Here is a 15,254-nt window from a genome sequence, read left to right on the forward strand (position 1 = left end):
AGTTCTGCAACATATAGTCTGCCTTGACTCCTTTTTTGTTTTTTGCATAAATGTCTGAGTGTACAGCTGACAGTTTCTGTGGTCGTAAACATGCTCACAAAGATGTCCAGAGACGTGCTTTCCGCATCTGCCCAGTGCATACAGGTAGCATTTGTCATGGACCATGAGTGTTCCAGCAAGAGCTGAAGCCTCAGTTGTGAGGCTCCAGGTTTAGTTGGATGATTTCTGTGGAACTCTTGAAGATTAAAGTCTGGTTCCAATGATTGATTCTCAAGGCCATGCCACTTCTAGTCCATTAAGTATTGTAATTGTCGTCTAACAATTTGTGCATCTATAATACTATGTATTTCATATTCATTTTCAGCATTCTCCTGGACAGACAGGATTTTGAGCAAGAAACAAGGTTTGTTGCAGAACAAAGTTTTAACAAGGGTGCTAGAAAAAACGTGGGATGACTTTTAAAAACTGTGACAATACTAATCACGTGGTTACAGGCTTCACAATTTATTCAATGGCAAATAGACCAACAAGCTTAGGTTGCAACTTGGAAGACTTTTGTGAATTCTCTGTGAGTTACAGTGTACTTTGGTGCTGCGATTTGTTTTTATCAGACTATAACTTTAGCTAGCATTTGCTTTTTCTGAAGCCTCATGTGCTAACCTCTCTAAAGTTCAATTAAATGTGCCTGGACTGAATGAACTGATACAGAGGATTGTAAATATAATCACAGATTTCTGTGGTGAGGTCCATACATACAAAACAAACGTGATATCTTTATGGCAGAATGTTAAGTATTGTTGTAGATTAGTTCACTAAACATACACTCTTACTCTAAGTTCTTGCAATAGTATTTGATACATCATATACTGTTCAACACATTGATTCAATCACTCTGTCTGCCTGTCAATCTGAGGATGATAACTAGTAGATAGACAGACTTCTATGTCTAACTCTTTACATAATGCAGCCCAGAACTATGAGATACGCCAAGATCTCAGTCTGTAATCAAAATCTGCGGCATACCATATAATCAAACTATATTTTGTGAACAAAAAGTGCTAAAAAGGATAACCTAGGCAATACAGTCAAATGTCCCATCATAGTCAAATGATCAACAACTGCCAGAGTAACAATTTAAGTCTGACTCTTAGATAACTGTACAATACATATGTTCTAGGAGGAATAGACATTAGTCCTTGGAGACATGTTTGAACTCTTAATTTAGTTACAAACAGTATCTGCATGCACATATTGCTTAATATTCTGTAGACATGTCAACACTGGCAATCAAAAGCATCTCAGTTATTCCAAGATGCCTAGCTGTCTTTTATTCAAGAAGCTAACTCATACCTTGCTGTCTTTGTTGAAATGAAAAGAAATACAAAGCTTTTCTTTCACATTTTTGTCACTTGACCGTCCTTTGCTCCGAACCAAGCTTCTTTATCAATAGACTGTCTCTGTGTGCACACATTTGATAAATCAGCTTTAACATTTATTAAAGTTATAGAATGGTTTCTCTAAATGTAATAAGCCAAAATCTGAGGAGGTTCACTAGAAATGTTATTTTCATGTTCAGGTTTATTTTGTTGCGTTCGGACAAGCCTTGCCATCACACCAACCAAGGGCCATATTTACAAGCCACTTGTACCACTAGTGCGTCACTTTTTGTGATGCGCTGGCTGGGCAGAGTGCAGACCCATATCTATGAGGCCACGTAAAGCCACTCTGCATGGCTTTTCATGGCCTCATAGATATGATATAAGGCATTGCAGTGCAAGTCACTGCGTTGCCTTACACTTCATCAGGGGGCTTTCCATGGGCATTGAGGTGGTGTTCTCCATGCAACACCCATGGGTGTTGAGACATACCCAGATTTACAAGGCTCTTTAACCCCGGAAATGTGCCAAAACTGTACTCAGCCCCAGGGGAGGTGCAAGGTGAAAATCTTTATTTCTCCTTGTTTTAACTCTTTCTATGTCTTCTGCATACTACAGCACACATAGAAAGAGAAACAGGCCTCCATAGATTGTTTATGTGCAGGAAGGTGTCCCTTCCTGCACAAAAACAATCCTGACAACAACACAGACACCCCTGCACCATGGTGCAAAGGTGCTTGCATTGGCTGTAGGCATATCTTGTAAATACGGTGCATTCCTGCTCTTTCAAACTAGTGTAGGGCAGTGCTGTAAAAAGGCTTGTGGTGCTGCCCTGTGCCAATTGCTAGCAAATATACCTCCAGGTTTTAGCTAATCCAAAAACAACCAAAAAAGTGCAGCATCATTCTCAACTTTCACAAAGTTAGGACCCTAGCGGACTTTGAAAACTGTAACTTTCTTTGATTTTGGCTGTCATACTTGGATAGGGAACAATCTTCTTTGACTTAAGTAACTTAGGTTGCAAGGTCGTGTTTTCTTAGCTTACAAGGATAATTTTATGTTGCAATTTAGATACCGCACCTATGGTTCAGGCAAGGTGATTTTAGTATCCACTGTTTGGTTTGGAATGATAATATAGGCTAGGCAATAGGTCAAGTTTACCCTAGCCTGGCCATCTGGATACAACAGAAGCCGTGCAAATATCCAAGCTTTTCTGAACTCACTGCTAACCATACAAAGGATACCATGCTGGTGAACAGTAGGCTCCGTGAATGGGATGAGATATACAAATGGAGACAATGCCTTTTCTGAAAGCTCTGCTCAATCTGCACAGCAGGAGTATTTTTATCTAAAGATAAGAAAGAGTTCTTTGGAATTCCATGATGTGTTCTGGGAAGTGGGAATAAAAGATAAGTCCCAAGATGTTCCTTTGGTTCTCACTGATTTACATGTCCCATATCAAATGTTTGATTAAACCATCACAAAATGACTACAGTCACATGAAAAGTGTTGGATCAAAAAAATTACCTAAAATGCATTACAAATGGTAGAATTTGGAGAAATCACTATGACATGGCTGCAAGCACTGGGAAATGCAAATGCAATTTGGCATACAGGGAAATGTACATTACATGAAATACGTCTCCATCAATTGTTTTGCCGCAATGAAGTTGGGCAGCATGTCCTGTGTAGTGGTGCCGTAAAAGTTGCCACAAGTCTTTCTAATTAGATACAGCAGAATGCAAATGAATGGGTTGTGCTAATAACTGTTGTTGTTCATAAATGTATAGATGTGCATCCTACCTACAAGAGATAAATACAATAACAACAGTGCTTATGAATACATGACTAATAACATGCACAAAGCCACTTGTACCCAGGACCGATTATGTGATGATATAGACTGCTGTATCCCAAGCTCTTGTGGGTGATATAATTGTAACAATATGATTAGGCAGATGATTTGGTTTTGCTCAACTGACTGTCCTTTTGGTGTTCATTCTCCATTCTTTCACTTTGGCCACAAGGTGCAACAACCCTATTGAGGCCTCATATTCCCACAGACTTGTCAATGTTATTTTTAGTAAAATGCCTCACACTGCCATGTTTAGTGCCTGTTGATTCACTATCGGCCACCATTTCATGTCACGTGATTTATTCTTTACATAACTCATGGTTGTGTAAAGGCACAAATAATACTTTGTTACATCAATATACATGCAGTTTCTTTCACAATGAGCATTTGACTCCTCTCTAAATTAAATATATACTGTGCTTGCCTCTTCATGTGTTCAGGAATATGGCACCTCCAATAGAGATATTGGCTTTGTTCTCTAAGGAGAATGTAAAGAACATCTGTGAGAAATTGGGTTGTTGGTTCAGTGGGGTGTTAACCCTGCACAAGCAACAGCCACAATCCCTGTCAGGGTGAACCACAAACATCACTACATTTACCTGTCCTTAACCCTCTGGGAGCTTAGCGCAAAAGCGATCAGACTTAATTTAGAGGTAATGTTTAACATATTTATGCACACAAACAGTAATAAAGTGAAAACACAAGAAAAATCCTACAAAATTTAAATTTATAAAGTAAATTTTAAAAAAAATTATTAGATACCAACATGACAAAAAATCCAATCAGTAGACCTGGGATTATTAATTTTTAAAGTTTAAGGGAAAAAAGAACTCTGACATCAAGTCGCACAAGACCAGGTCAAAGCCGAAAAATATTTCAGACTCTGATGGAGCCCAGGTTAGATACAAAAAGTAGATTGGGCTGGGGCTTAATTTCAGAAATGTTCTGAGAAGATGAAGTTTAGTGGGGCAAGGCTGCTCACTGTGTCCATAGAGGGAGCATTGTAGTTGGGAAGCTGCTGAAAGAAGTCACAGTGAAGATTTTTTTATTTGGACACTTTTATGGATGTCGAAAATCTCCAGCGGTACAAGTTGGAGGCTGTAGCTGAAGAGAGATCCAGGAGGCCGGATACCCCTTTGGTGAAGGACTACTGAACAAGATTTGCTGCTGTGGAGAGGAATGTAGCAGGAGCTGCTGCAAAGTTAGGTTGACTAGCGATGCACCTTTGGTGGATAGATGAGCAGGTTGGTAAGCAAGCAGGTTGATCCCAGTCTTGCCTTGTTTCTCAGAGCAGTTTTTAGCCAAATTTTCCAAGTTTGGGATTTTCCCTATCTGGGCATCTTTTGCACCACCATTAGGGGTCCAGGACTGGAAGGGCACCACTTGGGGGATTAGGACTCACTCAGACTGGTTCCATGTGTGTGTTCAAGATGGTTGGAGCCTTTTCTGTCCCTTCGGCTCCGATCAGGAGGCCAGCCAACTAGCCCTTAGAGTCACTCTGGTAGTCCTGGGTTCAAGCATCAAAACAGGGCTGAAGCAGCTGGGCAGGTGTCTGTGGGTTCAAGGCAGGCTCCAGGCAGTAAAGTGGTCCTTCCAGGTGCAGCAAAGCAGTCTTGTGGTACACACAGCAGGCTACAGCAACAGTCAGTCCTCTGAGAGCCCTTCCGATGGTCCAGAAAGTGAACTGAAAAGTGGAGGCCTCATTTACAATGTTTTGGCACAGGGGAGCACAGCAAGCCTTCTTGCTGTGCTGCCCTGCATCAAAACAAAAGGGCAGGAATGCACTGAAACCATAAGATACAGCGTATTCCTGTCCTCTTCCACAGCGCTGGTGCACAATTGGCTGCCATGCGCCAACGCAGGCACCCTTGCACCATGGTGCAAGGGTGTCTGCGTTGAAAGGATGAAATGTTTTTGTGCCTTCCTGCACCAAAACAATCATTGGAGGTGATTTCCTCTTACTATGTGTGCTGCAGAATGAAGAGATAATGGGTAGAAATAATGTTATTTCTCCTTGTTGCGCCTCCCTTATGCCTTCCCTGGGGAGGCATAGACTTTTGACACATTCCCAGATTTACTGCATGTTGTAAATCAGGCAATGTGTCAAATACCATGGGTGTTACACTAGAACACTGACCGTAACGCCCATGGCATGCCTCCCTATTGCAGTGTGAGGCAACGCAGTGACTTGCGCTGTATTGCCTCACTCCATATCTACAAGGCCATGGAAAGCCATGCAGGGTGGGTTTACGTGGCCTTGCAGTGTGCACCACCGGAGCGTAAAAAAAAGTGACACTCCAGTGACACACAACTGCTTGAAAATAAGCCCCATGGCACTTAAAACTTAAAAGTACATATCCAACCTATTAATTACAATGCACCCTGCCTTTTGGGCTTTCTGGGGCCTACCCTAGGGGTGACTTATATACAGTAAAAGGGGGTTTAAGGCTTGGCAAGGGGGTTATATTGCCAAATCGATTGGCAGGTTTAAAACTGCAGTCAGGCTGCAATGGTAGACCTGGGACATGTTCTAAGGGGCTTCTTAGGTCGGTGGCACAAAAATGCTGCAGGTCTACTAGTAGCATTTAATTTACAGGTCCTGGGAATATTATTTACCACTTTACTAGGGATTTGTAAGTAAAGTAAATTTGCTAAGCCAATTTTACCATGCTTAAAGAGACAGCACAAGCACGTTAGCACTGTTTACCAGTGGTAAAGTGTACAAAGCCCTAAGGCCAACAAAAACAATTTCAGAAAAAATAGGAGGGTGAAGGCAAAACGTTTGGAGGTGACTACGCAAAGAGGGTCAATTCTCTGCATCTCTGTTCAAAAAGTTTGAAACAGTTAGCTTGACTACTCAGGGTAGGATTGGGCACCCACATTCAGCAGAACAAGGTACTAGGGGGCCAGAGTGGACACTTTGGACAGTTACCTTGTCGACCCTGGAGTGTTTTTGAAGCAAAATTCAAACTTTTCAGGACAACCATGATAGACAATAATGGAGTGGCCTTGATGCTGAGAGATGCAGGCAAAGGATGCTCAAAAGATGCTCCAGTTGTGGTGCAATGGTGGAGGTGTCTTTGTGAGTGCTCTTTGTCCATGGGTGATGAGGGGCAACCTTGGCCAAAGAGATTAGGCTCCCTCAAAATCCTCCATGTTGCAGTAGCAGACCAGGTGATGCTGGGCTACTGCTCAGTCTGCACTGCGGTTGGGGCAAAATCCTTAGGTGGGGGCTAGTGTGCCTTGGGTGCTATGAATCTGGACTTGGATAGCACTCCCCAGTCCAGCAGACTCAGGTGCAACTTTGGCTACCACTGATTTGTCATCTGGGGGACCTGGTGACTGGTAACGGCAAACCGTCTACTGTGGATACCAACTTGTTGGTTTGGGCAATTTCAGCTTTTGTGTCCCTGGAGCTGGTTCCAGGGGATCAACCTACTGATCCTTGAAGTCACTGCTGTTGTTGGATGTTAGGAATCAACTTTTCCCCTAATCAGGAGCCATAGGCACAGTCTAAACTTTGCTATCCCAAAGTGCAGTAGGTGCAGACAGTCTGAGCATGCAGCAACTCTTTGTGCAGATCCAAAGGCAGCTGGGCAGTCCTTTTTCTGTACTCTCTCTGATTTCAGCATGATCTGAGGGTCAGAGTGCCAAGGGTGCCATATTTATCCCAGAAAAGTGCCCTAAGGGGACCATGCGGTCACTAGTCAATGAGCTACTGGGTCCTCTACTACCTAGTGATGAAGTTGTGTGGCATCTGGCTATCACAAAGTACCACATTCTTGCTCCTTTCAAGATGACACAACCCTTCCTCATTGTTAGGACAGTGGTAGCCCACCCTAGAGGTGTGCCACGCCCACAGTAGAACCAGCTTGAGGCGAGTTCTCCTTCCCTGACCCTGTCTCCACTTTGTCAACAGTAACAAAAAACAGCCTGCTTCAGGGTGTTGGCACTACTTCCCTCACAAAGGCAGCTTCACCTTTGAACCTCGCCTTTAGGGATAATACCCAAAGTGACCATCCTAGGGTAGGAGGTGACACCTCTCGCCAAGGCAATTTCCTTTGTTCCTGTGCTGGGGAGTCATTCACATATCTCCCCAGGTAGTCATAAAGCTGTTTGCTAAGGCCCTTGAGAGCACGCTGGACTAGCTGGAGCACAGAGTGGCAACTTTATAAAAGTTCCTTACCTTTCATAATGGTATTAAATTCATCCTGGGCATCAGGTCAAGTTTAATGCCACAATTAATTTGATACCTTATATGATTGAGTTAGGTAGTCCCATTCAGGAGTTAGCCAGGTTGGAATGCCAACCAGATACCCTGTGTTAGCCAATGGGGTCACCAACTTTATCCACAGCAAAACAACAATTTGGAAGTGTTGTTGTTAAGACACATCAAAAATAGATGTCTTACTTAACAAAATACAGCTCCCTGCAATAGAGCTCTATAGGCCTTCCTTAGGGGAGACACATATAGGCCCTCATTATGACATTGGCGGTAAGTCCCGCTTACCACCATGCCGACCGCCGCCAACATACCGCCGCCACGACAGATTACCGCTACCCATATAATGATTCACACATAGCAATCCGTCACTATAGAGACACACACACAAGTCCGCCAGCCCAAAGGTCAGTGATAAACTGGTGGTAGCAAAACCCACATCGTTACGCCAACAGAACTATGCCCACACCATTATGACCCACGACTCACTGCGGCGGACATTCAACTGCGGTAAACCATTTGCGGGACATGCCGCCACACTCAAAATACACGCACTCAAACCAAACAACACCACATTGGACTATTCAAACTACACACACCTGACACACATACACACACCACACCCACACCACTAGAAAACACACCCCCACACTACCCATAACCCCTTACTAAAAATTATTGCCAACTGAGAGAGACAGACCAAGAGCATCCACAGAACCACAGCCACAAAACATTATCACCCACACACCATCCACGCACCTTCCAGCACACACCCCAAAACATCACCCCACACACCCTCACACACACCACTCACACTACACCCATGGCACCACAAAGATACGCCAGGTTCTCAGAGGAAGAGCTAAGGGTCATGGTGGAGGAAATCATCCGGGAAGAGCCACAGCTATTCGGATCACAGGTGCAGCAGACATCCATTGCTAGGAAGATGTAGCTATGACGGAGGATCGTGGACAGGGTCAACGCCGTGGGACAGCACCCAAAAACAAGGGATGACATCAGAAAGAGGTGGAACGACCTACGGAGAAAGGTGCGTTCCATGGTAGCAAGACACCAGATAGCAGTACAAAGGACTGGTGGTGGATCCCCACCTCCTCCCCACAGCTAACAACATAGGAGGAACAAGTCTTGGCAATCATGCATCCTGAGGGCCTGGCAGGAGAAGCAGGAGGACTGGACTCTGGTAAGTCAAGTCTTCACTACTATCACCTCCCTACCTGCATGCCATCACATACCCCCACCCACACCCTCACTCCCATCACTCCACCACCTCCCACACACCCCACCATCACAACCCACCCCTCCTAAAACAAAAGCCTGCATGTAACATCAATGCACGGACCCCCATCACAGACCTGCATGGACACACATCACTAAAGCATGCACACTTGAGACAATCACCTAGCCCACTAAATCACTACTCACACAAGGCCAAGCTGCCAGGGCAATAACAACCATAGAGGGCAACACACCCATGCTCAAGATGGCACACACAGAAACAATAACACTGCATTTACATCCCCACAGGTCCCCCATCCAATGTCACGGTAGAGGAGGTGCCAGCAACATCCAGTCCCCCCCCAGAAGAGGCCCACAGTGATGACAGCAGCTCTGGATGCCTGGATCTGGATGATCAACCTGGCGCATCAAGGACCTCCGGACAGTCGGTTACCCAGGCACAGTCCCATACCACCACAGAGCCTCCCACCTCAGGAAACACCAGCACAGTACCCACCCAGCGAGCCCATACCACTGCCCCCAGGGCACGTCAATCAGCAGTGTGTCCACCACTACAGGGACCCCAGGACACTCCACAAATACAGGACGATCAGGGACCTGGGGTCAGTGGCAGTGGGCACACGGTTCAGGGGACAGAGGCACAGGACAACAGGGAAGCGGTGGGACTGCTGTGCAACAGGGGGAGGACAGGCCCAGGGAACCGACTCTCCAGGAAGCACTCACCAACATCCTGGGAGCATACCACCATTCCCAGGTGAATATGGGCCAGATACTGTACAAGTTGCAGGAGACCCAGCGGCTGCAGGAGGGACAGTACCTGGGGATCAGGGAGGACCTGAGGGCCATTCACACCACCCTGGTCACCATTGCAGGGGTGCTGGCAGACATAGCCAACACCATGAAGGAGGCAGTGGCACACCAACGGGCCCCTGACACTAGACACACCGATGAACGGACCTCCACCTCTGCTGCTGCTAGTGGACAGGAGGCCCCACCACAGGAACAACAGGCCACCAGCACTCCTTCCCCTGCAGAAGGAGAACCACCCCACAAATGGTACCTGTGATCCAGGCAGAAGCCAGAGACTATTCCAAGACCTCCGCCAGGAAATGAGACCCTCCTGATTGTCACCCTTGTGTCCCACTCTGTCACCCTGTGCACCTTGACCTGCCATTGCTCCACTTTCTATGCCCCCTTGGACAATGCACCTGTGATACAAATAGACTGGACTCTAACCTGGACTTTCCTCCATCAGCAACCCAGCCCACTGCAATACCCCCTCCACTTAGAAGCACCTAAATAAACAAAGGTGGAATAAATACAAGTATGGAGTCTGTCAATTGACTGAACTATGTATACGTTTAACACGCTTTAAGCATTGCAATTCAACTGTACAGTAATGTATACATAGGTATGACCTGTAGTTGGCTGCAGACAACACACCAGAAGCCAGAGTGGGGCACAGATATCTGAAAATAGAGATGCCAAAGGGTACAGTAAGTGGCCATAGCAGTGGGAAAAACAGACTGCCATGTACAATGTCCAACACAAAACTGTCAAAGGAAGGTGAAGTTACAGTGTCTTACCTGTGTGTCACTGGACATACTGTTGTATTATTGCTGTTCTGTTGTCCTCATTCTCATCCTCTGCCTCCTCTTCATCACTGTCCACACGGTCCACTGGTGCCACACGCCCATCTGCAGCCTCATCCGCCTGCAGAAAAGGCACCTGATGTCTCAAGGCAAGGTTATACAACATACAGCATGCCACAATGATCTGGCAGACTTTCTTGGGTGAGTAGCACAGGGAACCACCTGTTAGATGAAGGCAACGAAACCTGGCATCCAGGAGGCCGAACGTCCTCTCGATTATTCTTCTTGTTCACCCATGTACCACATTGTAACGTTCCTCTGCCCTTGTCCTGGGATTCCTCACAGGGGTCAGAGGCCATGAGAGGTTGGGGTAACAAGAGTCACCTGCAAATATCAAAGGATATCTGTTAGCCAAAGGCTAACCCCTAGGGCAAACACCATACCCATACACCAACATATACTGGGTGGGAACCATGGGCTCACCTATTAGCCACACCCGGTGCCTCTGGAGTTGAGCCATCACATATGGGATGCTGATATTCCTCAGGATAAAGGCATCATGCACAGACCCAGGATACTTTGCATTGACATGTGAGATGTACTGGTCCGCCAGGCACACTATCTGCACATTCATCAAGTGAAAGCTCTTTCAATTTCTGAACACCTATTCATTTCTCCGGTGGGGACAAATACAATACGTGTACCATCAATAGCCCCAATAATGTTGGGGATATGTCCCATTGCATAGAAATCAGCTTTCACTGTGGCCAAATCCTCAACCTGGGGGAAAACAATGTAGCTGTGCATGTGTTTTATCAGGGCAGACAATACTCTGGTCAGCACTATTGAGAACATTGTCTGAGACATTCCTGCTACCAAGCCCACTGTCACTTGGAAAGAACCAGTTGCCAAGAAATGGAGCACAGATAGGACTTGCACAAAAGGGGGGGATCCCAATGGGGTGACGGATAGCAGATATCAGGTCAGGCTCCAAATGGGCACACAGCTCCTTGATTGTGGCCCTGTCAGATCTGTAGGTGAGGATAGTGTGCCTGTCCTCCATTGTTGCCAAGTTCACCAAGGGTCTGTACACAGGGGGATGTCTCCATCTCCTATTCATCTGCAGCGGTTGTAATCTATGGTGCAAAACGGGGAGCAGCTGGTCAGTAGTGCACATTTCCAAACTGTACACTGCATTGCATGTTGTAACTGAAACAGTATGTTGTTGGATAGGCCCAAATGGTGCCTATGTGTACTTTGACCAGTTGCAGTTAGGTGCCATGGCCTGCCCCCCCATGAAATGGCGTCTGCCTGTCCTGTGTGGATGGACATGTGGAAATGAGGTAATGCCGCTGACGTTTTGCGCCTTTGCGGGAGGAGGTCGAGTACTGCCGTGCAACTACTCATTGGTTGTCATTGGGCTCTATGTGTTAAGGTGGCCAATGGTGATGTACGCTGGCGGTGACGGTATGCATGGCCATGCACGTGACCGCTATTTTCTATCTGTTCTCTCACTTGCTACCCGACCTTCAACAGGAGAGGACTTACACTGCAAGTAATGCTGTGACCTGTGTCTGGAACCGACCATTGATCGAGTCACTGGGGAAAGGGCCTCTGCCTTCACTGCTGCAGAGTTGGAAAGACTGCTGGATGGGGTACTACCCCAGTACCGAATGCTGTATGGGCCTCCAGACCAACAGGTGAGAACACTTTGAGCCCGATGCTTGGGGCATGAATGAATGGAGTGCTGTGTGTGAGGGCCTCGTGGAAGTGGGGGTTGGTGGAAGGGTCCTGGGCACCGTGCTGCATGTATGGTGGGCAATGTCTGTGCGTCAGGGGATGTGAGGGCTATGGTGGGCCATGAGTGTAACAGGGCGGACGGTATGGCTGATACCTTTTTCTATGTTTATTGGTCTGCAGGTCAGCGCCCATCACAAAAAGGGTGCCATCGCCAAGGACGAGCGGACCATAGGGTCTACGGCAGGCAGAGCACCCACTGTCACAAAGGGTGGGAGGACCTGGGACGCTGGGCACAGAAGATGGCGGAGGCCCAGCTGGGGATGGCCTCCCAATGAGGAAGGGGTGTCTGTCGAACGCTGACCCCCGTGGTGGCCTGCATACTGGCAGTAGCCTATCTGGAGCTGGATGGGCGCTTGAGGGCATCACAGCAGCCACAAGCAGGTAAGTACAGTTTCCAAATATTCTACTTGCCCATGGTGGGGTGCCCCTAGGCCAGGCTGGACATTGCAAGGTAGGTCCCATGTTGGGTGAGGCTGATGAACACCACCTCCTCGAAAGCTAGTAGGCATCCACTAATGGGCAGGGGTCTGTGGGTGTCAGGTATGCTGCTATTGGCGTTAGGTATTGCTGTCCTTGGGCTGGTGACTAGCATTGTGACTGGTAGTGCATTGCATAGTGCGTAAGCCTGTTCCCTGTGTGAGGGTGCTGTGTACGCCCACGGTAGGGTTGGTGCAGCCATTGACCAAGTGTATCCTTTGTCTCTCCCCCGCCTTTTTGATTTGTCACCCTGTACTTCTGTGCATTAGCATCATCTGGCGGAGGAGCAGAGGCCCCAGCAATAGAGGGAGCTGCATCCCACATGGCCCATGAGGCCGAATCCATCGAGGGTATCAATGAGATGCAAGGTTGGCGTTCCCGTCCAGAAAAGGACGATCTGGCCTTTGCGCCATATTTATCCCCTGTGCTAAAATCCAGCATGGGGAATTTGGGCCTTAAATAATGGTGCTAAGCTTGCTAGCACCATTATTTAATGCCTGAGTATGGGCAGGCGTAAGGGGACCTGTAGGCATATTTCCATGGTCCGAGACCATGGAAATTGTCTAAAGGGTGCCCTTCCCTGGCCCCAGGGACACCACCACCCACACCAGGAGGACACCTAAGGATGGGGGACCCATCCCAGGTAAGTCCGGGTAAGTATATATTTTTTTTCACCAACACCGCTCGGGGGCGCTGACTTGGGGCCCCCTGCACAGCACTGGCCCTATGGCCGTGCCCAGGGGACGTTTGTCCCCTGGGCATGGCCAATAGGGTGGTGGGCATGGCTCCTGTCTTTGCTAAGACAGGAGCCATGTACATGGAGGTTGTGTGCCAGAAAATGGTGCTACACTGCTTAGAGGCAATTGTTTTGCCTCTAAGCAGTGTAGCGCCATAATTCAGCGCACAAGCCCCCCCCATGCCTTCTCCGACCTGTTAGCGTCCTTTCCAAGGACACTGACAGGGCATTAGTGCCGGCTAGCGCCATTCCAAGATGCCAGCCGGGTGCCATATTTAGCCAGCGCTATACTTTTTCACACAAAACTGCGCTAACTGCGTTCACAGAGAAAGAGGAGAGCAAGTTACCCAAGGACCGTTAAGGTGTTCTGCCCCTAGGAATGCTGTACCAGACGTTTGCAGACAAGAACACTGAACACACCAAACAAAATCAACCACAAACTAATTGGTCATACACCCCGGAATAACCCTTGTATATGAACACGAAAGGGCATGGCTGAAGCTAAACATACACCAGCAGGAGATTATCATCTTGAAAGGGAAAACTCGGCCATTCAACTTCACTTGTAAAAAATATTGTTTTCAATATCACTGGCACTCGCATCGGAACTGTTTGAACTAGTCACTGAGCAGCAAAGAGCGAACTATCTTAGGCTGCTGTAGGCTGAATTCAGTAAGTAATTTCCAAAGGTGACGAAATGAGAATGCAAAGCTCTCTGTTGCCTAAGGGCCAAAAGAAAGTAAATAAACAGAGAAGCACTCGCCTACACGGGCCAAGCAGCCACAGATCCCTGAAGTGCATTACTGCTCAAAAAACCAACAAGAGTGCCATTAGTGAAAAAGGGATTCGAACCTTCTTCAGTTCTACAAACACAAAAGCACCTGTTTCACCATATTCGCTAGTAAAGAAACCCATCACACCAGACGCCAAAGCACAGACAAAGGAACAATCAACACTAGCAGAAGAAAGAAATGGAAGAAAAGAGAAAATCACCCGGCTAAGCACCAAGCTCATGGAGAACATCTCATTCAGTGATGGGGAATATATTGAACATTAGCAGAAAGCACATACATTTCCAGTGTCATCGACAGTAATAACTCAAAGTGCTGACAAGACTACCCTCTTTCCAAATAATTCAACAACGCCATAATCCGAAAAAACAAATATGTAGTGCTCAGGGCAACCTCACACTAAGGCCCATATTTATACCTTTTTTGCGCCGCATTTGAGTCATTTTCTGACGTAAAAGCAGTGCAAACTTCCAAAATACAATTATATTTTGTAAGTTTCCACCACTTTTGCGTCAAAAAATGACGCAAATGCGGCACAAAAAAAGTATAAATATTACCCTAACTCTCCATCCAACGAAACGCCCCAAAGTGATGATACAAATGAGATAATCAAAGAAAAATAAGGAGTATTAGGTAAATATGCTTACACCTACACAGAGCGTAGTAAGGAGGTCAGCAATGAGTTTTGCATTGAGGAGAACTGGAGCCGCTACCCTCTGGTTTGGGTTAGGAAGAAGATTGAAGCATCCGGAGCCTCTCCCCATCACATTGTTTGGGGAAAAAGATATAGATGCTATTGAGAGTGTTTTCACCCCAGCCTTGACTGCTTCTAGTCCAGTACACCATTCGAACACACCAAGGGCCTGATTTATACTTTTTTAGATCCGCTTTTGCGTCATTTTTTGAAGCAAAAGTGGCTCAAAATTACAAAATATAATTGCAACGCAAACGTACAAAATATAATTGAATTTTGTAAGTTTGCGCAGATGCGGCGCTAAAAAAGTATAAATCAGGCCCCTAGTGATCAGGCCCCCTAGTGCCCAAAAAGCTCTGGAAAGAGAGAGTGAAGGGAATTAGCCCACACATGGTGGGCAGTACTAGATATGACCCTAACTTCAATAGTTCAAGCAGTAGAGCTGCATGCAGAT

This window comes from Pleurodeles waltl, chromosome 4_2, assembly GCF_031143425.1.
Source record: "Pleurodeles waltl isolate 20211129_DDA chromosome 4_2, aPleWal1.hap1.20221129, whole genome shotgun sequence".
Taxonomy (NCBI): domain Eukaryota; kingdom Metazoa; phylum Chordata; class Amphibia; order Caudata; family Salamandridae; genus Pleurodeles; species Pleurodeles waltl.